This window comes from Papio anubis, chromosome 17, assembly GCF_008728515.1.
Source record: "Papio anubis isolate 15944 chromosome 17, Panubis1.0, whole genome shotgun sequence".
NCBI lineage: Eukaryota > Metazoa > Chordata > Mammalia > Primates > Cercopithecidae > Papio > Papio anubis.
Genome location: NC_044992.1, coordinates 70,812,131 through 70,838,620, shown reverse-complemented (window position 1 = coordinate 70,838,620; position 26,490 = coordinate 70,812,131). Strand labels below are relative to the sequence as shown.

Genomic DNA, 26,490 nt, shown 5'->3' with positions numbered 1-26,490 from the left:
TTTCCGAGGCGGCTCCAGCAGCGGAAACTCCGAATCCAGTTGTCCCAGCAGCCTCTGAGCTGCACCAAGCGCTGAGGAACAACTTACCACCAGGGAAGCATTACAGTTTCATCCTTAAAACTGGCTCCCTCTTGCAAGAGCCAAAGCAATGCCAGGGATGCCGGCAGGTGCAGCTAGGATGGTGAGGCTGGTGGGGATCTAAGGATACCTGGAATTTGTTTTAATGGGGTACAAAAAGACACACAGGTACAGAAATGACTGGCATGGTGGAAGAAGCCTATCTAGGGACAGATCCCTAGAGACAGGGGGCCCGGCACCAGGGACACATGAGGAGGCACCAGGCTTGGTCGAGAGGCAGAGGGAATGGGGGTCACAGGGGCAGGAGTCTTGACTGGTTTCCCTAGGAAGGAACAGGCAAGGCAGTGGAAGCAGTTTTGGGGCTGGCTGGTTTGGATCATTTCAGTAAGCTCTGGGCTCTCGGGCTGGCTCTGATTGTCTGTACCTGGCTCTGGGGTGATTAGGACAGGTAAACAGTCGCCTGGAGCATGAGACCCTGATAGAGGAAGGGGCTTGGGGTGTGGGATCTGGTAAGCTGGTTTGCAGGTGAAGAGCACACCGCCAAGTCCATTGTTTACTGCCTCTCAGAATCTGCTACTTTGGGAGGGGCCGTCTCCCCAGGGCCAGTAAGGCTTCAGATGTCAAAGCATCAGAATACAGGAAATAAAAGACGGTGACTGCAGCAGCATTGGTGCCAAGCGGGCCGAGACACAGGGAACAGAGGGAGGTGGTTATGAGTGGGCTCTGACTTTGTTCACAGCTCAGCATCTCACCAGCTAGAATCCGCAGCCCAAGCACAAACGGTGGCTTTGAAGACCTAAGCGCGTTTGGCTGCCGACGCCCCAGCAAGCAGCAGTTCCTGAGCCGGAGTCCCTAGCTTCAGGGTGGTTCCAGAGATGGTTTTGCAGGGCTTGAGAGGGTTAGTGGTCTCAGGACTCCTTTGTCAGCTGCAGGAAGCGAGGCGGCGTTGCCGACCCAGGGAGGGCTCTGACTCTGCTGGCTGAAGACCCCACTGCATCCCAGCCTATAGAGGCAGGTCCCGGCTCAGAATGGGGGCTTGGTGTGTGGCAGGCGGGGGCCCTCCCACAGAAGAGGCAGTGGATGTGGGCCCTCCAGCTGCCCGCTGAGCGGCAGAGCTCCGAGGCCTCCGAGAAGGAGAATCTCTGCAGAGCTGGGGCTTGCTGCTAAGTCAGGCTGGATGCTGAATGTCTCTGCGTGGCGACACCCAATACTCCCCGCCAGCCTCCGTCCCCAAAGATAGTGAGCCGACGGGGACCCCCATTGCCTCAGCGCCTCACCTGTGCCTAGGGACACAAGCACCCCCCGACAGGGCTGTGGGGAGAGAATCCTCGTGAGGAGATGTGTAAAGCACTCCGGCCGTCACTGCGGGGGACACCCAGCACAGGCCCAGGGTTGCCCGTGGGAGCTGCTCTTGGTTTTGTTTCGAAAATCATTACCTCCCAGGGAAACTAGCTTAGGTTGGGGAGTGCAGTTTAACACGTGGAAATGACGTTGCATCCATTCAGGTTTGAGCCTCCTCCTGGTAGAAGGGCATCCTGGTGCAAGTGAATCCCACTGAAGTCTCTAAGACCCCCCCACCCTGCCCAGGACAGACACCTGGCTTTTAATCACTTCAAAGCCACCAGCCTTTTCATCGCTTAGGGCCAAGAGGTACAGAAGTCTTGGGGTTTGTTCCAAACGTCCCTGCCTCTCCTGTGCCCCGGAAGTAGAGGACAGCCCCGCCGTTTCTGCCCTGTTTGGGTGAAACCCACAGCCCAGGGTCTGCCCACCAGAGCTCACTGCAGCCCTGAGCAGCTCCTGTTCTGACTGCCTCGGGTGGCTCTGTTTCCCCCCATCATAGGGCAGGTACCTTTCACCCCCACACCTAGAGGTGGGTCCCGCTGTCACCCCCGCTTTTACAAGGGAGTAAACTGCGGCACTTCGACATTGAGTAAGCCATGGGAGGTTTACTAACCACCCTGGGCTTCACTCCGAATGTGGATCAACTGCCAGATCTAAGTTCCGAGCACAGCCTGGGTCCTGCCTTGCCTTCTCTTCTCTGGCACTGGAAGAGCGGCAGATGCCCCACCCTGTGATTTTTCCCCCGATGCAAAACTCTGCATTGCTTTTCTCTAATTCTACAAATGCTTATCAAGTTGTTGCCTTAAATTAAAACAATATGGGGGCCGGACACGGTGGCTCACTCCTGTAATCCCAGCACTTTGGGAGACCGAGGTGGGCGGATCACTTGAGGTCAGAAGTTCAAGACCAGCCTGGCCAACATGGTGAAATGCTGTCTCTACCCAAAATACAAAAATTAGCCAGGCTTGGTGGTGTACACCTGTAATCCCAGCTACTCAGGAGGCTGAGACAGGAGAATCGCTTGAACCTGGGAGGCAGAGGTTACCGTGAGCCAAGATCGTGCCACTGCACTCCAGCCTGGGTGACAGAGTGAGACTCTGTTTCAAAAAATATATATATGATTGGCCGGGCGCGGTGGCTCAAGCCTGTAATCCCAGCACTTTGGGAGGCCGAGACGGGCGGATCACGAGGTCAGGAGATCGAGACCATCCTGGCTAACATGGTGAAACCCCGTCTCTACTAAAAAATACAAAAAACTAGCCGGGCGCGGTGGCGGGCGCTTGTAGTCCCAGCTACTCGGGAAGGCTGAGGCAGGAGAATGGCGTAAACCCGGGAGGCGGAGCTTGCAGTGAGCTGAGATCCGGCCACTGCACTCCAGCCTGGGCTACAGAGCGAGACTCCGGTCTCAAAAAAAAAAAAAATATATATATATATATATATATATATATATGATTATGTTATCTCTGTGTGTCTACCTGTGGCATTACCGAAGCCAGTTGGGGTGGGGAGATGGGCTGGCCGTATCTCCCACCCTTCATCCTGGGCATTTTTCGGACCCCCGCCTGGCTCCTGTGGGCTCCACAGACCAGCCATTCGAGCCCCCAACCTCCAGCAAACTTGGCCTGTTAGCTACTTTTATTTTGTAAGTAGGTTGATGGAGGCGGATTTCTGAAAATCTTAGAGGAATGAACAGGTTGGTTTCTTAAGGGATTTGCTCAGGAAATGCAATTTTGCCCAGCTCCCAAAGGAGAAAGGACAGTCTAAATTATTGATAATGAAACATGCTCATCTAAGAAGGCGGCATTCTCCAGTTGCCTGCGTGCTGAGTGCCGTCTGCCCTGTGTATTAACTCGGCTCCTTTTCCTGTCTCTGCCGTCCTCCCTCCCGCCCCATCCCATTGGCGCTGCTCACAGCCACACTTGGGCAGGACCAAACCCAGCATCCCCCACGACACTTCTGCTGCGAGGCCACGTCCTCGGTCCAGCCATGTCCCTCTCTGCAGAGAGGTGGTGCCTCTTCAGGTCTCAAGGAGTTTCCATCTCTCCGAGGGATGTTGGATGGGTCTTGAGATCTCACCACCACGCCTGTGAACATAGCCAGGCTGGCTCTTCATACTCGGGAGCAGGGGGACAGGAGCAGCACACAGCAGTCAAGTGGGGACTGGATGGCCATCTGGACACCATCATTACCGAACTCTGTCTCAGCTGAGTGTTGGAGGGAGTGTGGCGTGCAGCGCCAGCTCTGGGGAGAGCAGCTCAGAAAGGGACTCTGCTTCCCTTCGCAGTAGAAGGAAGAACAGCCCACTCAGCGTAATCAGACACCAGCAAAGGGAGGTGACCAAGAAATCCGGGAGCCCAAAGGTGTGCATGGCCCCCTGTCCGTGAGCAGTTGGGGGCGGGGACTGTTCCTCTCATGCAGCGCTGTGCCCTGTGCCTGGCTGCAAGGCAGGGAGGGAAGGAGGCACACAGCCCCCTGTGGCATCAGGGAAGACTTGGGGAATGACCTGAGGCAGGGTCGTTTCAGCTTGTGTCCATGTAATTCTATAGATGGTTTTCCATTGTCATAGCCACATAAAATCAGACAGAAGCACATCAGCAGACAGAAGTCAAGGTCAGATAGTGGAAGACAGAGAGGGCAGGAAAATGAGGCAGTGGGGCTTTTAGATACAACCAGCAAGGTTGAGCCACAATTTTTTTTTTTCTTTTTCTGACTTGCTCATGGCTGAAGCAAAATGGGAAATGGGGCCATTGACATGATTCTCATTGTCTTAAAAAGTGGATTAAAATCCATATGTCCGCCGGGCATGGTGGCTCATGTCTGGAATTCCAGCACTTTGGGAGGCCGAGGCGGGCTGATCATTTGAGGTCAGGAGTTCGAGACCAGCCTGAGCGACATGGTGAAACCCTGTCTCTACTAAAATACAATAATTAGCCAGGCATGGTGGTGTGCACCTGTAATCCCAGCTACTCCTACTAGGGAGGCTGAGGCAGGAGAATCACTTGAACCCAGGAGGTGGAGGTTGCAATGAGCTGAGATCATGCCACTGCACTCCAGCCTGGGCGACAGAGTGAGAGGTCTCAAAAAAAAAAATCCAAATGTTCATCCACGGACGAATGGATAAACAAAATGTGGTGTATCCGTATAGTGAAATATCACTCAGCCTCACAGAGGACTGAAATTCTGACCCAGGCTGCAACAGGGATGAACTTTGAGGACATTATGCTGAGTGAAACGGCTGGGCACAAAAGGACAAATACCGTCTGATTCCACGTAAATGAGGGTCCCTGGAATAGGCCGAGTCATAGAGATAGAAAGTAGAATGGGGGTTGCCAGGGGCAGAGCGGGGGAGTGGAGAGTGGATGTTTAATGGGGACAGAGCTTTGGTTTGGAGAGATGAAGAAGTCCTGGAGATGTGTGATGGGAGTGGAGATGAGCGGTGGGAGTGGGGACGGGCGGTGGGAGTGGGGATGGGTGGTGGGAGTGGAAGTGGGTGGTGGGGGGTAGGTGGTGGGAATGGGTGAATAGTGTGAGGTGCTTCATGCCACTGAACTGTGCACCTAAGGATGGTTAAAATGGTACATTTTATGTTATGGGCATTTACCACAGAAAATTCAAACAAAACAAAAAAGTAGCTTCCAAATACATGTCAAAGGAACGACCATTTTCCTGGGGTCCTTTGGTCTGAACAGTCTTTCTCAGGGTCCGATTGTGTGAGGCCACCGTGGCATGTGTCGTCAGTGCCTCTCAAGGGTGGGCCAGTGAGTTCCATTCAGCCCACAGGTGTACGCCAAGTTCTGCTCATGCAAAGCCAGCACCTTCCCCACGCCCTCCCACCTGAGGGCAGCCAGGTGCCTGCAGACCTCATCCCACCAGACAGAACCTCTAATATATCACCCAAGCAATTAACTGTGGTCAAGTCCGCGGTCCCAAATGGCACCCCTGGGCAAAGGCACATGGGCCTTGCAAAGCCCCCACAGCTGGAAGAGTCAACTGGCCACAGGAGGTTTGGGCTGATGTTGGGCGTTGAGGCTGCACACGTGCTGGGGTGGGAGGCAGGTTGGAGTTAGACCTGGCAATGAGCAAAAGGAGCACAGTGGGTTTGCTCCCAGGGCCACGTTGCTTTGCCCCCTGCTCACTGTGACGCTCCAGGCTTTACCCAGGAGTGCTCAGCCTGAGCAGAATAATCAGCTCTAAGCACAAGCTTGTGGTCAGGTGGGTCTCGACGCAAACTCCAGCTGCAACTGCTACCAGCTGTGGCATTTAGGGCAAGCTGCTTCACTTCCCCAAGCTTCAGATTTGATTCTGGAAACTGGAAGTGATCGTAGTACCTGCCCCCTGGGGTGGTTGTAAAGCTGAAATGACATCATCAATGGCATAACCCCAGAAAAGCACAGTCCGCAGCAGGTAGCCTGGCACGCATTCAGCAAGCACTAGGCGTGCATGCTGCTGTCACAGGGCCCACAGCAGTGTCCACGCAGGCAGAGGGGGAGTAAGGCCCCACTGGAACAGAGCTAAAGGCCTAGAGTGCCTGGAAGGACCTTGAAGGTGGGACTCCAGGCAGGTTGCTGGGGAGCCCTGTCCGGGCTTCCTGGGAGAGAAGGCTAAACTGCTCCCCTAACCGCTGCCCTGCTGCGTGCGCTGTGGAGGACCAGTAAGGGGATGGCCCTTCCCATGGGCCTAAGTATGGGCTGTGTGCTCAAAATCCAAAGCCACTCCAGTGGCCACTGTGATGGCCAGAACCTGCCAGAACTGCCCAGTCTCGCTAACGATGGCTCAGAGCCATAAACCAGATCCCCTCCCCTGCCCTCACCTGCCCTATGCTCCCTTCTCCTTCCCTCCCCTCTCCTTTCTCTCCCCTCCTTTCCTCTCTAAAGGCAAATTTCTATTCAGAAAAAGGAGGAAAACATCACATTAAATAGATGTGGCTCTCCTGCTCTGATCACCGTCATCACAAGCCAGGTTTAAGCCTCCACAGTTGATTTTTTATTTATAAAATTGCACCCCTCACCTCCAGTTCCCCTTAGGGAAAGAGCACAAACAGATCATTTCAGAAAATCTGAAGTAACACAACAAGAGAGTCGTGCACGGGAAGTTTCTCAAAGCTGCCTGGAGGACCCTCCACACGGCCTGCCTCCCACCCCGGGGCTCCTCAGGTAGCACCCCCTCCACTAGCAGCGGCAGCACGCTGGGAACCAGAGCTCCCGAGGTCTTTCCTGGCACCAGTGCCTCTGCGGCAGGAATAAATCTACTCTGACCATAAACTAGATCCAAGCACCGTCACTGCACATTTAGGAAAACACGGAAGAAGAAAAGCAAAGAATAGAGTGAATATGTGGAAACTGTGTGTGCTAGACTGAATGTCGGTCACTCCTCAAAATTCCTATATGGAAACCCTAACCCCCCAAGGGATGGTATCTGGGGATGGGGCCTTTGGGAGGTGATTAGGGTTAGATGAGGTCATAAGGGAGGGTACCTTTGCAATGGGATTAGTGCCCTTACAAGAATAGACACCAGGGAGCCTGCTTTCACGCTGTCTCTTTGCCACGTGAAGACGCAGTGAGAAGGCCTCTGTCTACAAGCCAGGACAAGAGCCTTCACCAGCACCCAACCACGCTGCTCCCTAATCACAGACTTCCAGCCTCCAGAACTGGAAGAAACACATTTCTGTTGTTTAAGCCGGCAGCCTATGGTATTATCATGGCAGCCAAAGTGACAAAAACCATCTCCCTGCTTCAGACAATCAAGCTTCCTCCCGCACAAACAGGTCCGTGTGGTCACAGTCATCTTCCTCAGCACCTTCCACGTCAACATCAGTTAGGTGTGCTCCCCTAAACCCTGGCACCAGGACAGGCCCCATTTTTCCCTGCCCCTCTTCCCAGCCATCATCTGTGGCTGATTCAGTTGTTCTTGTCAGTGGAGTTAAGAAAACATGCAGGTGTCCCAAAATGATGGAATCTCCACATATCACCTCCGGAGAAGCGCAGGATGGTGTTACACAGAGGGCTCAAACTTAAAGTGAAACAGGCCAAGTGCCATGGTTCACACCTGTAGCCCCAGCACATTGGAAGGCCGAAGTGGGAGGATCACTTGAGGCCAGGAGTTCAAGACCAACCTGGGCAACATACTGAGACCCCCCCCCCCCCAAATCTCTACCAAAGAAAAAATGAGAGAGAGAGAGAAAGAGAGAGAGATCCAGTCAGCCAGGCATGTTGGTGCATGCCTGTAGTCTCAGCTACTTGGGAGGCTGAGGCGAGAAGGTGACTTGAGCCCTGGAGATCGAGGCTGCGGTGAGCTATGATTGTGCCACTGCACTCCAGCCTGGCCCACAGAGCAAGATCCTGCTCAAAAAAACTTTTTTTAATTGAAAAATTTAAAAAATAAAGTGAAACAAACCAGGAAAAACATCAGAACATCCCCTTTCTCATCTTGGAATCAAGGGTAAGAATGTATCCCTAGGGCCGGGCACGGTGGCTCACGCCTGTAATCCCAGCACTTTGGAAGGCCGAGGCAGGCGGATCATGAGGTCAGGAGATAGAGACCACAGGTGAAACCCCGTCTCTACTAAAAATACAAAAAATTAGCCGGGCGTGATGGCAGGCGCCTGTAGTCCCAGCTACTCAAGAGGCTGAGACAGGAAAATGGCATGAGCCCGGGAGGCAGAGATCACACCATTGCACTCCAGCCTGGGTGACAGAGTGAGACTCCGTCTCAAAAAAAAAAAAGAAGAAGAAGAAGAAGAAGAATGTGTCCCTAATGGGGCTGGCTTGAGGTCAATGATGTATATTCAGTGCCTGACGCAGTAGATGTTCAATAAACAAGAAACGTGATGGCCACTGCTAAGAAATTGACTTTATCAAAGAGTCGGGGACACATCCATGCAGAAATCCATGTTCCGCTTGCTCTGTGCCTTTCTAGACCTTCCCCGTAATCAAGTAACTTGCACCTAACTGGGGAGAGAAAGGACGTATGTGTGACGGCAAAGCTGAAGGGCCGCCGATGAGTGGCAGTGGTCTGATTTCGACATGAGGATTGTTTTCTGACCAGTTGTCTTGCATGATCCACTAACGATAAGTTTTACTAAGGGACACGTCTGCTTTTCATTTCAAGGGCCACACAAGCAAGCCCCAGTTTAATTTCTGAAGAATGAGATGTTTTATGGACAGAAGACAGCTAGAGTTAAAGGCTTTGGGAGGTGGGAGACTTCCATTGTTTGGATGGAGTTCAATAAAGACAGAATCACATGTCCTTGAGGAGAACTGCAGGGAGAAGCCCACAAGGACCTCGTCTTTGGAGGGACTGGTGCGAAGGTGGGAGGTTGAGCTGTGAGCCAGGTGGAATCAAGGGGCCTAAAGGAGAGACAGGACAGAAGGGAGAACACTAGAAAAGGCCTCTCCGGGTAGATAAATGCACATCCGTGGCTGGGATTCCCCAAGAGCAAATATTACTCTCAAAGGATCCAATCCCATGCTTCAAAACAGGGGTCCAGCTCTGACCTCTGGAGGCAAACGCTTACCTGTTACAAGGCCATTCCATTGTTGATTCATTCATAAACATCCTTTCCTTTCCATGCCTCTGGTCCATGGTGGCCCCACACCAGTGTCTGGGGACACTGGAACCTCTAAGATATGGCCTCTGCCCATGGGGGTGTCACAGTCTAGTGGGAAGGCAGACCACGGGCTCCACACTGGACGCTCACCCTCTGGGAGTGTGGAGACAATCTGAGCCTGGCAGGCGGTTCTTGCTCTGTCTGGGCTTTGCCGAAGGGCGTGACTGCACGTGCACTGGGGGAAGTCGCCACCACTGTGCTGATCCCTGTGTTCCTCCATGAACCTGATTCACGGAGCCAAAAATTACCATAATTGATTATCCCGCTGAGCGGCTGAGAGCAGTGTTTGCTAACAGTGAGGCTGAGAATCAGCTCTGTGTTTCATGACCCTGGGAGCATGCCCGTGGGATGTCATCCGAAAGGCCTGTGGAGTGGGAATGAACCCGGGGGCCTCTCTCCTTCCGCCACCCCCAGGATTGGGTAGGTGGGGCAGGGACCAGAGACATAGAAAATGCTGGGAATACAGAAGAGGACGGGGAGCCGGCATTCATCTCAGAAACACAAAGCCAGGTGCCATCCCAGGGACGGGCAGCCAGGCCACCGCAGGAGTGGGCGCTCCGCACGGAGACCACCTTCCTTTCCATGCGCAAGGGCCTCCGGGGAGGTGCAGGGAATTTCATGACGCTGGAGGTTCTGTGAAAGGACGGAGGACGAAGCTGGGCCCGGGGAGCTCCTGGCCCGAAGAGCCAGGAAAACAGGTTGGACCTTGTGGTTGAGGCATCAGGCTCGACCGGCTCTTTGACCATCCCTCTAGTACTGGAGCTTTCAAAAATGAGGACTCTTTGGTGATTGAAATGGGGCCCAGCCTCCGGGCCTCCAGATGCCACTGCAGCCCCTGGGTTCACACAGTGCAGGTAGGACGTATTTCACCTTGACCAAATAAAAACGCTCGTAAGTGTGTGACACATTTAAGAGAACTCGAGGGATGCCAGCAATCTCTCAGGAGAGAAGGGTTGGCAGAGGCAGGGAAGCTGGGGTGGATGGGGTGGGGTGAACAGCGTGCTCTGCCAGCTCCCATCTGGGCTGATGTGGCCCAGAGACTGGGAATTCCAGAGCCAAAAGGTGTTATTGTGCTGGGAGAAAATCTAAGGACTTGGGCACAGAGCCTGGGCCAGTAGAGGAGAAAGGACAGGGGACACGGAGGTGTTTGGGAAGAGAGGTGAAGCCCTGAATCCTTGACTTAGTCCTGCTTCACCTTCTCAGCCCACGGGCCCGAGCCTGCCTCCAGCAGAGCCACAGACATACTCTTCCAAGGCTCCAGACCTGGCTCCAGATCCAAATGCGTGGTTGTGTATTTGTTCAGACCTGGCTCCAGATCCAAATGCCTGGCTGTGTGTTTGTTCAGTGGGGCTGGACTCAATGGAACCAAATTGTATTGAATTGGAAGAAGAACTCACTTCAAGAAAAGAAATCACCAATAAGAAAATCCAGCTGGGTGCGGTGGCTCACACCGTAATCCCAGCACTCTGGGAGGGCAAGGCAGGTGGATCGCCTGAGGTCAAGTATTCAAGACCAGCCTGACCAACATGGTAAAACCCCATCTCTACTAAAAATACAAAAAATAGCCAGGCATGGTGGCGCATGCCTGTAATCCCAGCTGCTTTGGAGGCTGAGGCAGGAGAATTGCTTGAACCGGAGAGACGGAGGTTGCAATGAGCTGAGATCGCACCATTGCACTCCAGCCTGGGCGACAGAGCGAGACTCCATCTCAAAAAAAGAAAAAATCCCCCGAATTAACAAAGGCAGCAGCTGATGCAAGCCGCTCAAATGACGCATTTCCTTTCGAAGTGACTCTCACTGGCAGTGCCTTCCAATCACACCTGCCCTTCTCAGCGTCACTTTGTGAGCTGTGTGTGGAAACGGCTCCCTTTGAAATGGCAAAGGGCCAGAAGTTACCTTTGCCATTTTACTGGGGAGTCTCGAGAACAGGGACTCCATGGAGCTACCTTGGAAATGGCCTGCCCAGTGCCCAGTTCAAGTTCAGCTGCTCCATGGCCCATAGCCCTCCCTGATGCGGCTGGGAGGGGCCCGCCTATGACGTACCCAATACTGCCATTGTGATCTGCATAAACCCAGCAGGGAAGCCAGGCCCTATGCAGTTCAGTGTTCTGTGGCCACATTCGTTCTCGCCTCCCACAGGGTGGGGTACTCCTTTCCATCTGCGGGTGAGACAGGCAGCTCGGGTAACCTGCTCTGGGGGACAGGCCGGCTGACCCAGTTACTGTGGTCACAGTCGCTTCACCGGCTGGGGCCTTGGTTTCTTTATCTGAAGAATGGGAAGAGTGAGAAGTGTGCCTGCCTGCTAGAGCTGTTGGGAGGGCTGAATGAAGCAACGTACAGGAAGCGCCTGGCTCATAAACCATGCAAACGAAACGACCGCAGTTACCGTTTTACAGTGATGTGGATGAGGACAGTGGTGGTGATTTTTCTAGATCTGAAGAAAGAGGCCCAGTCTGACGGTCTTTCAATTCCAGAAGCTTTTCACTTGCTTTTAGTTTTTACACTAAGTTTAAAAAAATTACGCACGCACACACACACACATATGCACGGGAGGCCAGGGGCAGGCAGTGGCATCTTAACAGGTATGGATATTCTTTTTGGAGTGACGAAAAGGTTCAGGCATCAGAGAGCAGTGGTGATTGACAGCAGTGTGAATGTACTCAATACCACTGAATTGTACATTCAAAAATGGTTAAAATTGCAAATTTTATGTTATGTGCATTTTACAATTTAAAAATGTGCAAGTCATGTACACAGAAAATTATGAAACATTACTAAAATAAAGGAAGAAAATCTAAGTTTGTTTAGAGCACACTGTACACACACCCCTTTGTTTCTAAACTCCTCAATGACCTACTAAGTAAGAAAAGGAAGGTGTCCAGGCACGCGTGTGAAGTCCCAGGCCCCGGGGAGCTAGCTTTGTGACTTACACAGGAGCGGATAGCCTGGCCCCGGGCCCTGGATCATAAAGTGAGTGAGTGGTGGTCCTTGCCAGTCTGTCCGTATCACTGAGCCGTTCCTGCTGCTGGTAGGTGCACCTGACTCACAGTAACACACAACGATTGCCTCTATAATTATGTGTTTGATGGGATTTAGAATTTGCTAAATGACTTTTCTTTAATAACATAAAATGAACATGCAGGCCTAGGCGGGTGGATTGCCTGAGCTCAGGAGGTCAAGGCCACCCTGGGTAACATGGTGAGACCCCATCTCTACTAAAAATACAAAAAATTAGCTGGGCTTGGTGGCACACATCTGTACTCCCAGCTAGTCGGGCGGCTGAGGCACAAGAATCGCTCGAACCTGGGAGGCAGAGGTTGCAGTGAGCCAAGATCGCGCCATTGCACTCCAGACTGGGCGACAGAGCGAGACTCCGTCTCCAGAAACAAATTAAATAAATAAATAAAATGAATGTGCATGCCATGACTGCACTCAAAGTGACAGTGACCCCCGCCCTACACCTGGAGGAGGAAGCAAATCCCCGCAGCAAATCCCTGCAGCGTGGCAGAGGAAACCCAGTGTGAAACTAAATGTCACCATCAACAAGCCACAAGGCCTGCATTCGTGGACAACCTCGAACCAGGTGGTAGGGTGCTAGGAGAAGAGGAAAGGGATTGCTTGGAGTTTGAGGCAAAGGAAAGAAAGAGAGGGGGAAAGAAAGGAACATCCAGAGTAACAGAGAAAATGAGTCTGAAACCTCTGGGTGGCCGGTCCACCGTGCCCTATTTTGCTTTATCTCTGCCTGTTATCTAAACGCTGCCTCCCAGCCATGCTTGAGATGCAGATGGCAGCCAGAGGTTAACCCGAGCAGGTTTCCTTGGACTCCCAGGGAGACGATGCTTCCACCTCCAGACTTCCCTAGTCGATGAGCAAATAGCATCGCCGGCAACCAGATGCATGATGACAACATTGATTGTGATTCTCTCTCCTTTCTCTCTTTTTCTTTTCTTAGAGAGCCCAGAGTGCCTCGGGGAAAATTGGCTGAATAAAAGGTATAAAGACTTCTCTATTTTTCCTGAATAGTTTTTGACAGATATGAGCATGTTGAACATCTTGGGAGCTGCTGATAATGAAAGCCCAGAGTTTCTGGGGTTTCCCAGCCACTGGAGGGAGGAAGAGTTTGGGGGCTGAGGAGGGAAAGCTTGGCGCCGTTAAGCACCTCTGTGTCATCTTCTCTCTTGTCCCCCGTGGGCAAGCCCAAAATGTGCTGGGGAAAGCAGGACTGGGGGCCAGAGGGGCTAAAGAGGAAATGGATAAATGGGGTGAGGATGGAGGACGATTGTTTTTAGGCAATTCTGGCTGGCCTGAGAAGCAGTGTCGCTGCCTTCCTGATCCTCTCCCTCCCCCAACCCCAAGGTCCCCCACCCCAGCTGCTCCATGCATGGCCACCCATCCCTCAGGCAGTCCCAGCTCACTGGTCCAGGGTGGTCCAACTCACCTCCATGGCCTGGTCTCCTTGGGGAAAGGGGCTTCAGATATCGGCTCAGTTCCCAGTGTTGACCCTTGCTGGGGGACTGGCTGCTACGGCCTGAGTCCTTTGGTTCATTGCTCCGTACCTCCAACCCCATTACCCACCTGTGGCTGACCCCCTCCACGGATTCACTTGCAGAGTTTACTTTAGGGAGATTATTATACAAGTATAATGCTTCTGGACTTTCCATGGGGTTAAGTCCTGATAAACCCATCATAAGGTGAAAATATTGTAAGTCAAAAATGCATTTAATGGACCAGCCGTGGTGGCTCATGCTTGTAATCCCAGTACTTTGGGAGGCCAAGGTGGGCAGATCACCTGAGGTCAGGAGTTCAAGACCAGCCTGGTCAACATGGCAAAACCCCATCTCTACAAAAAATACAAAAATTAGCCAGGCATGGTGGCGGGCATCTGTAGTCCCAGCTACTGGTAGGCTGAGGCGGGAGAATCGCTAGAACCCGGGAGGCGGAGGTTGCATGAGCTAAGATCACACCATTGCACTCCAGCCTGGTCAACAGAGCAAGACTCTGTCTCAGGAAAAAAAAAAAAAAAAAAAAAAGCATTTAATAGTCCTAAAAAAACCAACGAACATAAAGTCGAAAAATTCTAAGTCAATTGTAAGTCAAACCTTCGTCAGCTGGAGATCATCTGTAACGTATATTTATTGAGAACAAAATTAGAAAATGCAGACTTGCCAGGAATTTGCAGCCCTCGGCCCTCAGAGGGCCTCTCTTCTACCAGGTCCTGGGTCTTGGGTGGTGTGGTGTGTGTACAAGGTGTGTGTACAAGGCCAGCACAGCGTTTTTCAAAAACCAGGACCAGAAAGTAGATCCGTCGGGGTTAAAGGAGTACGAAGTCGTCTTCAGCTAAAACTGGAAAAGTCTGGCACTCTTTTTTGTACTGCGTTTGCCCTAAGCCCACCCTTGGCTCAGAAGTAGGCACTGACCAAATGGCCTGGAGCTAGACCTGACATTAGAGCTAGACCTGAGCCGGGGGCTTCCGTCCTAGAAGCCGGTCACCGCGGAGCCACTCAGGGCTGCGGGCAGAGGCAGCTCGGGCTCTGCTCCCGGCTTTCCGGCTTTCCAGCCGGAAGAGGACAAAGAGACAGAGCCCAGGGGGTCCCCTTCACAGGGCCTCGGGCTTCCCACAGTGGGCCGTGTGTAACAGGGTTCCCCCTACCGAGTGGGCGCCCCTGTCTGTCAAGGTTAGATGCAGTTTTCCGTGGGAGGAGAGAGGAATGCCGCCGGGTGCTGGCCTCACAGGCGCCCCCAAGTGTTCGCCACGAGTAGGGCAGCAGCCTTCACACAGCCGCCTCCTGAGATGCCACCGCTGTAAACTGAATCTATTTTACAGGGAAGCATCGGAAGGAGCCTCCTGGTGAGTCGTTTGTAGAATAAAGAATCCATTTGTGGGGCTGGGCGCGGTGGCTCACGCCTATAATCCCAGCACTTTGGGAGGCCAAGGCGGGCATATCTCCTGAGGTCAGGAATTCAAGACCAGCCCGGCCCATGTAGTGGAACTCCATCTCTGCTAAAAATACAAACTTTAGCCGGGCATGGTGACAGGCACCTATAATCCCACCTACTCGGGAGGCTGAGGCAGGAGAATCGCTTGAACCCGAGAGGCAGAGGTTGCAATGAGCCAAGATTGCGCCACTGCACTCCAGCCTGGCCAACAGAGCGAGACTCCGTCTAAAAAAAAAAAAAATTCCATTTGTACTCTAAGTATTGATGCAGTCATTTACCTGGCCCTGTAAACTTGGATGTTTTTTAAATAGCTTTATTGAAGTACAATGGGCGCATGATAAACTTCACATAGAGTATGCAATATGATAAGCTTTGATATATATGTATACCCATGACACCATCACCACCATCAAGATAATGGTTGTGTTCATCACCCACAACCATTACATTGTGCCCCTTTGTAATGTCTTCTTCACACCCCACCCAATCCCCTCTTCCAAGGCAAGTACTGACTCTGCTTCTTGTCGCTGTAGAATATTTATATTTTCTGGAGTTTTATGTAAATAGAATCGTAGCATCCGTCGTCATTTTCTGCTTGCCTTCCTCCACTCATCATAGTTATTTGGAGGCTCTTCTCTGATGTTCTATATAGAAATACTTTTTTCCTTGTTCTAGCCAAGTAGTATTCCATGCGGGGATTGAGTTACAAAGCACTGACTCATTCACTCCTTGAAGGACATTTGGGCTGTTTCCAGTCTGGGGCTGTTACAGATACAGCTGCCGTGAATATGTGTGTGCAAGTCTGTGCATGGACATATTCTTCCTTTTCTCTTGGGTGAAATGGCTGGATCTCAAGGTAAGTGTATTTTAGCGCCCTAAATAAGTGCCAAACAGTTTTCCAAAGTGGTTGCACGACTTCACATTCCCACCAGCCGTGGGTGAGAATTGCAGTTCTTCAGCCTCCTCAACCTTGGCGTTGTCAGTCTTCATAACTTTAGCCATTCGACTAGGTGTGTCATGGTAGCTCGCTTCGGTTTTAATCTATATTTCCCTAGTGACTAATGATGTTGAGAATCTATTCATGTGGTTATTTGGCATTTATTATGTCTTCTTTGCTAAAATGTAAAGAGATTTTTTTTTCTCCTATGCTTTCTTCTAGATGTTCTGTAGTTTCAGGTTTTATATTTGGTTCCACAATTTATCTCGAATTAGCATTTGTGCATGGGGCAAACTATGGATTGAAGTTTTTCTCCATATGAATGTCCAGTGATTCCACTATTATGTGTTAAAAACATCATCCTTTCCTCCATTGAATTGTCCCTGCAGTCTTACCAAAAATCAGTTGTCATGTGTATGTGAGTCTGTTTCTGGGTTTGATATTCTGTTTCTTGGATCTCTTGGCCTGTCTTGATGCCAAACCTACCACAGCTATTACAGTGATTGTTATGGCTTCCTAGTAAGTCTTGAAACCAGTTAATCTTCCTGTCCTTTGTCCTTCTTTTTCAAAGTTGTATTGGCTCTTCTAGGCCCCTTAAGTTTCTATATGAATTTTAGAATTAGTGTGTGAATTTTTAAGAAAAAAAGAAAATGCCTGCTGGGATTTTGATTGGGATTGAACTGAATCTATAAGTCAGTTTGAGGGACTGATATGCCAATCTCACCTCGAATTATAATCCCCATGTGTCAAGGGCAGGGCCAGGTAGAGGTGATTGGACCATGGGGGTGGTTCTCCCCATGCTGTTCTCATGATAATGGGTGAGTCTCACGCGATCTGATGGTTTTATAAGTGTCTGGTATTTCCCCGCTTGCACTCATTCTATCTCCTGCCACCCTGTGAAGAGGTGTCTTCCGCCATGATTGTAAGTTTCCTGTGGCCTCCCCAGCCATGCGGAACTGTGAGTCAACTAAACCTCTTTCCTTTATAAATTACTCCGTCTTGGGTATTTCTTCATAGCAGCATGAGAACGGACTAATACAGCACTCATTGACATCTTAACAATACTGGGCCTTCTGACTCATAAACAAGGTATTTCTCTCCATTTATTTAGAACTTCTTTAATTTCATCAATGGTTTATGGTTTTCAGTGTATGGATTTTGCACATCTTAGATTTATGCCAATGTCATTCATATTTCAATGCTTCTTAAAATGGTATTTTTCTTTCAATTTCTGATTGATTGTTGCTAGCGCATAGAAATAAAATAGATTTTTTGTACATTGATCTTGTGTCCTGCAGCCTTGCTAAATCCATTCACTAGTTCTAGTAGATTTTGTGTCAATTCCGTCAGATTTTCTGTATAAATGATAATGTTAACAAAGGCAATTTTCTTTTACAATAAATACAGCCCCAATGTGCCCGGGGCTGTATTTATTCTAGGTCTGATTGTTTCTGCTACTAAGGCAAGACTCTGCATGCTCTACCCAGTGCCCCATGAACAGTAAAGAGTTCCTGTTCCAGTCCGACTAGTGAGGACTGAGCTACTCCTGGCCCTGTGAGGGTGCCGAGTGCTGTGTCCTTCATCCCTCCGGGGGGTTCTCGCCTCAGCCTTAGGTGGTTTCCTCCAAAGCTTGTGCTGATCGGTTCTCAGCTGAGTGCTCAGTGGGACCCTCTGAGTATCTGTAGAGCTCTTTCTCTGTCCAGCTGTCTTCTCCCCATTGCTCTGTCTTATAACTCCAGCCACCTTGGCTCCCCACCTCTCAGCTCTGTCTCCTCAACTCAGGGACTACACCAGGCTTGACCTGGGGTCCCTGCACCATGGCCTGAAAACTTCCTCAAGACAGTCAGCTGGAACGACCATGCAGCTCCTATATGACCATCAATGGGGGATCACTGCCCTATCTTGTCCAGTGTCTCGGAAACTAGTCTTCAGCTTGTTGTTATTGTTCTAGGAGGCAGACACATCAGTCCCCATTTCTCCATCTTGACCAGAAACAGAACTGTTTTCTTCTTTACACCAAATCTGTCTCTGCAGTAACTGCCCAGCTGCTGGAACAAACCCAGGCACATACAGGGGCTGGGCCTGGCCCTTGTCCCCAGTCCCCTGCAGGGTGGAAGGAGATGAGCTGCAGGGCTGTCAGAGCACTCGTGGGCCTGGGACACACAGTCCTAGTGTAGAGACAGACACCTTTGCTTGCCATGCCTTGAGAACAGGACTCTGCAGGAGCCAGAACTTAGCTCTGGAAAGTCTTAACAAGAAGACTGCTTCACAGCGTTTCTTCTCAGGAACATTTTGATTGTAAATAAGGAGAGCCTGGCGCCATGCCTCATGCCTGTAATCCCAGCACTTTGGGAGGCCGAGGCAGGCAGATCACGAGGTCAGAAGATCGAGACCAGCCTGGCCAGCATGGTGAAACCCTGTCTCTACTAAAAAAACAAAAAATTAGCCAGGCATGGTAGCACGTGCCTATAGTCCCAGCTACTCGGGAGGCTGAAACAGGAGGATTGCTTGAACCCAGGAGGCAGCGGTTGCAGTGAGCCAAGATCATACCACTGCACTCCAGCCTGGGTGACAAAGCGAGACTCCATCTAAAAAATAAATAAATAAATAAATAAATAAGGAGAGAACATGAGAGAAAAACAATGCCTCCAAGCCTCTCAAAGACTGAGTGGTAAGGAACATGAGAAAACTGGGGAGAAGGGAACCTAGAGGCCACCAGCAACCCAACCAGCCTCATCATCACTGCATGTCACCATGCCTCTGGGCTGCACCCTCTTTGCCCCTAGTGAGAATAGCTGAGGAGGACCCATGAGAAGCTGAGCCTATTTGGTCTTAAATCATGGTCCCTGCACCTGCCTCAGCTGAGTCAGACACACCCAATCCTTTACCTGGGCACAGCTTCTCCAGCTGATAAGGAGCTTGGACACAGGTCATCACAAGTGACATCTGTTATCCCATGTCATCCTTACAACAGGCCTGTTCAGAAGGCAGGAGCAGTGCTGGTGTCCCCATTCTACAGATGAGGAAACTGAGGCTTAGGATGGGTCAGTTATTTGCCCAGGCCCACGTTAGAAGTGGCCAAGGCAAGACCACAACCCTGGTTGTTCAGGCTTCTTTTCACACTGAGAATTTGCCTGGAGAAGTCAAGGCTCCCTGTAGGAGACTGTGGATTTCACGGGCTTCGATTTCTGAGCCCGTTCCCATCCGTACCTCCTGAGGCCGCCCCAAAGGAGCTCTCTGACCAGTAGGAGACACAGAGGACTCCACCCTTCCTGGCCCACATGAGCTCTCCTGTCTTTTTTTTTTTTTTTTTGAGATGGAGTCTTGCTCTGTCACCCAGGCTGGAGTGTAGTGACACCATTTCAGCTCACTACAACCTCCATCTCCCAGGTTCAAGCGATTCTCCTGCTTCAGCCTCTTGAGTAGTTGGGATTACAGATGTGCACCACCACACTTGGCTAATTTTTTTGTATTTTTAGTAGAGATGGGTTTTCGCTATGTTGGTCAGGCTGGTGTCAAACTCGCGACCTCAAGTGATCCGCCCACCTCGGCCTCCCAAAGTGCTGGGATTACAGGTGTGAGCCACCATGCCTAGCCCTGTCCTTTGTCCTTTTTTTTTTTTTTTTTTGAGACAGAGTCTCATTCACACTGTCACCCAGGCTGGAGTGCAACGGCACAGTCTTGGCTCACTGTAACCTCCACCTACCATGCTCGAGCCATTCTCCTGCCTCAGCCTCCCAAGTAGCTGGGATTGCAGGCATATGCCACCATGCCTGGCTAATTTTTTTGTATTTTTAGTAGAGATGGGGTTTCACCATACTGGCCAGGCTGGTCTTGAACTCCTGACCTCAAGTGATCTGCCCGCCTTGGCCTCCCAACATGCCGGGATTACAGGCATGAGCCACTGCGCCTGGCCCTCTCCTGTCCTTTGAGAGAACATTTCTACTGTCAGAGTTGCTAGCTGCCTAGCTTCCTGGGACTGCAAGGTTCCTGCCTCACCAGAGTGTTTCATAACGAGTCAGGTGGCAGGAGCGCTTGGTATGCGCACACATGTGTTTGGACTAGTGCATCAGTTAGGCTACCGTGATGGGGAAATAAAGAGCAATGCCCCAGAATGTTGACCACAAAGGGTTAACCCAAACTCACGGCCATTCCTGACTCTGAGAAGGCCAAAGCTGCTTTGCTCCACATCAGGGATGCAGTGCGGGCACTGCTTGTTGGCAAATCAGCTCCCAAATGCTCAAGTTCTGCATCACGGAACCTGAAGAGGGTCCCTGGTGTCTGCCTTGGCTTTCTGGATGTATCCAGTTGGGTGGTTTTGTGCTACCCATGAAAGAAGCAGGACATTAAACATTTGAGATAGGATTGGAGGACAACGGAAAGAAATCTGTGTGTGTGTGTGTGTTTGTGTGGAAGTATAAAAACCCCACGTCTGTGTTTTCCCCAGAGTATTAATTACAGCTGGAGAGGAGGCTTGTCCGGGCATGTTCCGCTTGGGCAGAGTAATTTCTCCCTGGTTTTCGGGGAGCACGAAGCGTCACGGTGCAGAGAGCAGGACACACACCTCTCTCTCAGGCTTCATGGCTGCCCCGCCTGCTCCGGAGTGGACAGCTTTGCCAAGGCACAAGCCAGAGGGAACGCAGAGAGCCCGTGGATAGTGCCAGGGAGGAGAGGCAAGATAGTGAGGTCTTGACACAATCCCACTTAAGACAGAACAGGCGACGAGAGGAGGAGCAGGCCAGGCTTCCTCCTACAGAGTAAGGGCACGGAAGACATGCGTCCCCGGCCGGCCTGGCTGCCCACACCTGGGTCCTTCTGACCCTGCAGGCCTTACATTGATGCTGATTGCAGGGCCCCTGGTCTCTCCACGGGATCCATAGGGGGAGGTCCACAAAGAAGGTGGGTTTTATCGCTGTTGGTGGCTAAAAAGTTTTGGCACCTATCTGCTCCCCACTAAGCAAAGTGGAGTTCCCCGCAATGTGATGGTTACAATTCAGGACCTCACTAGCCTTGGCATTACCAGCTCAGGAGGAAAAACCAACACGGAGGCCCCAAGCACACCCTCCCTGCCCCTGGATTTCTCCCACCCTTACCTGGATACTGAGGCCACCTGCCTGCATCCCTTGGGCTGGTCAGGGTCTTCCTGGGCACTTTGCTTTTTGCCTCTCGGCCATCACATGTGCTCCAGTCATAAGCCATGGAATAGTGAGTAACCCCCACCGGTCAGCCTCCCCACGCCGCCACCCCCCAGCCAACCATGAGCGGGGCCCTGTGCTGAATCCTTCTCTATAGCAGAGTCCCCCAGTGGCATGAGAGACCTGCTCATCTCGTGTGCAGTGAGCACACATGACATGCTTGAGATGCAACAAGGAGCCAAACAAAGCCCCTGCCCTGGGCGAGCTGATGCTCAAACAATACTCACCCCTTCCTAGGGGTGGGCTGGACATCTGACATCCATGGGGGCACCTCCGTCTGGTCTATGGGATTGAAGGACACCAGCCCGGGAGGAAAAGGGGAAACCACTCCGAAACTGAGGCCCAACCTGCCTCCGTGGATGTTCCCTGGCTCGCTGCTTCGCTGGATCTCTCAGGACTTACCTTGTCCCTCCTCTGCGGGAATTAGCCTCTGAGGACTCAACACACAGTCCTAGTGGTCTAGGCCAAAACCAGCGAGAAGTCTCCGTGACTCTTTTGCTGGGTGTCCAGCCTGCCAACTGGCTGGCGCTTGCCGATGAGTTAGAGGAAGAGAGAAGGAGGGAGGGAGGAGACTCGGGAGTGAGAAAGGGGAGCGAGACGGGGTTGGAGGCGCCGCAGCCTTCTGCTGCTTCTGCAGATCCTCCACGCAGGCCAGAGCGCGAGGTCACTGCCCAGAATGCTGAGTGGGTTCCCCCAGGCCTGGCAGGTCCCAGAGCCTCCCGAGCAACTTGGCAGAGCTGGAGTATGTCCTTTTCCGGTCTCACGCTGGTATAGAAATTTGCCAGCCTTGCGCTCCCTCTTTCCTAACTCACATACCTGGAAATGCCCATGTCCCTTGATTAATGGTGATTTTTTTTTAATCCAATACCTGTGTGCCAGACCCTCCACCCTGGTGATTGCTAAACCCCCATAGTCACCCCGGGAAGGCAGATGTTGCCATCCCCGCTCTACCAAAAAGGGAACGGAGGCTCAGAGAGGTTAAGTAATCTGCTCAAAGCTGCCCAGCAGGACAGCAGCTGTTCTGGAATTTGAGCTCGGGTGTGAGTGTTGCCACATCCTGGGCTCCTTCTGCTTCACAGGGTCATGCCCAGGACATGCTGGGTGCAGTCACAGACCCCAGGCGTTCTCTTGGCCATTGTGGGAAGGATAGCAGGTGACTGTCTTGGCCATAGTGGGAAGGATAGCAGGTGACTGTCTTGGCCATGGCGGGAAGGACAGCAGGTGACTGCTAATCAAGCCCGGAAGCCATCCCCACCTCCCCATGAACACCTGCCCTTATAGAATCCTCAGGCTGGGCAGAGATGGTCATGAGGTCCATCTTTAGACACCTGGCCCACCTCCTCTTCAGGGAATGTGCTGTTGGGGGTGACGCTAACACTGTTAAAGCCCAGGTTGGACTGTGCTCCTCCTCTGCTCCAAATCCTCCTGTGACTCCCACTTCTCTTGGAAAAAGGCCAAAGTCCTCACAATACCCTCCCATATAGACCTCCGATGATCTGACCACCTCTCCCACTGCTGCCCGCCCCACTCTCATTACTCCAGCCCGTGGGCTACCTTGCTGGTTCCCCAAATAGCTAGACACATCCCCATGATGTGGAATGCCCTTTGCCGGGGGTATTCTTTTCGCTGGAATATTCTCCCTAGAAAGCCTCAGAGCCCCTTCTTTGGGTTCATCCAGATGGGCCTGAATATCACCTCATCAATTACGCCCACTCTGACCACCTGGCTAAACACTGTAGCACCCTCCCCTGCCCTCCCAGACCCCCACCCTGCTTCCCTCACCACTATCACCCTTTGACACGCAAGACAATTTTCTAATTAATTTTGTTTGTTGACTCTCCTCCCCAGTACAGGTAAAACCCAGGAGGGCAGGAAGGTTAGCCTGTTTGGCTCAAAACTGAGTCCCTGGGGTGGAACAGGCCCAGCCGGCAGTTGGCGCCTCACACACATTTATGGACTTGCTGATGAGGCAGAAGGGACCCAGTACCCCCTCCGGCTCTGCCCAGCAGCCCCCTACCCAGCCAGGGTCCATGGGTCTCGAGGCACGGACACACGTTCCCCTTGGCTGTAAGGAGTTCCAGAGTCAATCTGGCAACCGAGCACTGGGCTGAGCACTTACAGAATTGATCCAGGGGGCTGGACACATGGCTCATGCCTTTAATCCCAGCACTTTGGGAGGCTGAGGTGCACAGATCACTTGAGATTAGGAGTTCGAGACCAGCCTGGGCAACATGGTGGAACCCTGTCTCTACTAAAAATACTAAAATTAGCCGGGTGTGTTGGTGCATGCTTGTAATCCCAGCTGTTCCGGAGGCTGAGGCATGAGAATCACTTGAACCCGGGAGGTGGAGGTTGCAGTAAGCCAAAATGGTGCCACTGCACTGTAGCCTGAGCAACAGAGTGAGACCCTGTCTCAAAAAAAAAAAAAAAGAATGGAGGGAGGGGAGAGCAGCGCTGGGGAGGGGACTGGCCAGCGAGTGATGCCCAGGGAGGAAGCTTGAGATTGAGAGACGGACGAACTTTCCAAAGTGGGAGAGGCTGACTGTGCAAGCGATGTGGGCTGTGTACTTGCTGGTCTCCTTTCATTGAGGACTGGATGGTGGGGAGGCAGGGGCGTGTTTTGCGTAGGTGACGTGTGTGAATGGTCAAAGGGCACTGGCTCCTGGGGTGTCTCTAGTGGTGTGCCACAAGGCTCGGCTCTCAACCCTATGCTAGTCATGCCTTTCACCAGCGGTTTGCATAAACATTTAGTAGGCATGATGATCAAATTCTGATTCCTCTAACGAGAAGAAAAATAACTAATGGTTCTCCTGGTGAGCTGGCTAGCACCAGGGGTAAGATTCACTAAATGTAACAAGGCTAAATGTAAAATCTTACTCTGAATTCCAAAAACACGAGTTGGATGAGTACAAGAGGAAGAAGACTTGGGGCTGTCACTGATCACAAGTTCAGTACAATTAGAGGGACCAGACGACACCCCCTCCAAACTGGAGCCCTGTTAATAATTACGGTGTAAACGAGTCGTGTCCCTGGGAAGCTGGATGGACAGTGACTCCAAAGCTAAGTGGCTGCCCTCCAAGCTGACTCTGTTTAGATGGCGTGGGTAAGGTCCACTCCGCATCACTGCAGGGGATCCCTGGGCCTCAGAGCCACCTGGAATGTTAGTTTCACCCTGGAGTTCCCAACTGTGGGCTGGGGGATGTTTCACAGACAAGTGGACAAGACGGGGCGGAGACCCAAATACACCCTAAAGGAAATGGCCCCGGTGACCAGTGCTGTGTGCCCAGAGGAGGAAAGAGCTGGTTGGTCTGTCTTGGAAAGCTCAAGGGCTGGCCTGCGGAAGAGGAAGGCACACAATGCCTGTGGCCTCGGATGGCGGAACTAAGATCAACAAGGAGAGTCTGAAGGAGACAGATTTCAGGCTGCCTAGAAGAAGAACTTCCTGACCATGACAGCTGGCAGCCATCGGGTGGGCTGCCTGGATTCCTTGTCCTTGGTCCTTGGAGGCATCTGCAGTGGGGAGGCTGCAGAGGAATTTCCTACGTCCTGGAAGGGGAGAGGCCAGGTGACTCCGGAGGCTCTTGGTGGCAGGTAATGCCTCAGTGGCCACCATATGTTCCTGTTCGGGAAAGAAGAATCTGCCCAGAGACTCTTTCAATCAGGACGCACGCAGAGAGCTGGCGAGGTGTGCGGAAGACGGCACTCAAGCCTGCCTTCCCCCAGCACTCCCCATCTTCCCTTCTGCTGTCTCTCTCCGCCTCCCAATATACACATCTTCGCCTCATTCCTCTTGGCCCCTCTCTCGATGCTGAGGTGGATTTTCCCTTCCTAAGTCCCCTCTCCTGCTGCTGAATTATTGAAAGTGTTGTTTGCTTTATTGCTGTGCTGTGGGGGGGCGGGGGGCACGCTGCCGCAGAGCAGCTGAGCTTGGAATGTGTGACAGCCCAGGACAGCTGCCCAGGCCTCAGAATCCCCTCCCCAGAATCCCTCAGTGGGGGAGTGTCCTGCACCCCAGCCCCTCTTTCTTCTCCCTTCATCATTATTTATTCATAGCTGCTGGCGTTCTGACCAGAGGATGCCGCATCCTCTCCATGTCTCACGCCACCAGCCCGAGGACTGTGGGCAGAATGTGCGGCAAATGTCACAGCCTGGCCCAAGTGCAGGGTTGGGTTTCCGTGCCAGGGTCTGCAGGGACCAGCTCAAGACCTCCAGGGTGTGTGTGGAAGTGGTCTGCCCACTGGGGGTTGCCCCAGTGGGGCTGCCACATTGGTACATTTCTAGGGGAAGGGTCTGCGTGCAGAGGTGTGTATGGGACCATGCATGTTTATGCAGCTATGTGTGTGTGCAGGGGGATCAGGGCATCCATGCATGTGTATGTGTGCAGATACACATGCAGCTGTGTGTGTGTGCAGGGGAATTGTGTGTGTGTGCAGATACACATGCAGCTGTGTGTGTGTGCAGGGGGATTGTGTGTGTGTGCAGATACACGTGCAACTGTGTGTGTGGTCTGCTGTTGCCACATGTGCACTCAAGGTGTGGATTTTTAGAGCAGAAACGCTGGAACTTAACTTGGCAGAGGTCCTGCCTGTGAGCCCATGTTTTGAGGGTGATGGAGTGGCCACCCCAGAATTTAGAGGATGCCGGAGACAGGCAGCTTGTTTGAGGAAGCCACTGGCCATATGGGCAGGTCCCCAGGGCATGCAGGAAAAGGTGGCAGACCCACACCCCGACACCCCAGACGTGCAGCCTGTGAAATTCACCCAGACCCTCCAGAATGGAGCCCGGAGGACACAGGCTACAGAAGAAACTGCTTCTTTCTCACCCTGTGCTCCCTAAAGAGCAACCCAGCCCATGCCCGGCCACCTCTTCGTTCTCTATTCAGCCCCGCAGCCGACATTTGGGCATCTGCACCATGCTGGCTGCCCTGACAGGACATGTGTGGCTGAGCCCCTGCGCTCTAGGAGCTGCCTGTGTGCCCAGGGCAGGGACCGCCCAGTCCACATGCAATGACAAGGCTGTGGAGGGGGACACGGAGGAGGGGCACAAGGCCATCTCTGGTGGGCACTGTCATCCTGTGAGCTTTCTGAGCCCAAAGTTCACCCTTCTGGACACATGCAAGAGGACATGTGGCTGCTCACCAGCCTCAGCAAGGGGCTACAGAATGCCGTCCAGAGTCTCGGGTGCAGGGGCTTGTGCCAACTCTGAGTCCTCAGAGCTCTGGCCCTTTCAAAAGAACAGGAGCTTCCCCAAACAGCCCTGGAGCAGGGTTGGTCCTGCCATCCCAGCTTAGACATGAGGACACCAAGGCGGGGAGCAGTGATGCAGCCCACAGAGGCTGCAAGACTGGCAGTGGCAGAGCTGGTAAATTTTTGGTTTAGATGAATCTCAGGCCTCTG

The 26,490-nt window shown here is 52.2% G+C and overlaps 1 protein-coding gene across 8 annotated transcripts in view; it reads left to right on the top strand.

Annotated features, from left to right (window-relative positions):
- RBFOX3 (RNA binding fox-1 homolog 3) overlaps nucleotides 1–26,490 on the top strand; it is a 518,131-nt gene that overhangs the window by 360,591 nt on the left and 131,050 nt on the right. For 6 of the 8 annotated variants that reach the window (XM_009191385.4, XM_009191384.3, XM_017951046.3 and 3 more), the window contains one exon: nucleotides 12,978–13,017. The exons of the other annotated variants lie outside the window; for them this stretch is intronic. The gene's annotated coding sequence lies outside the window, so the exon portion shown is untranslated. The remainder of the gene's footprint in view (nucleotides 1–12,977; nucleotides 13,018–26,490) is intronic. 8 annotated transcript variants of the gene reach the window in all.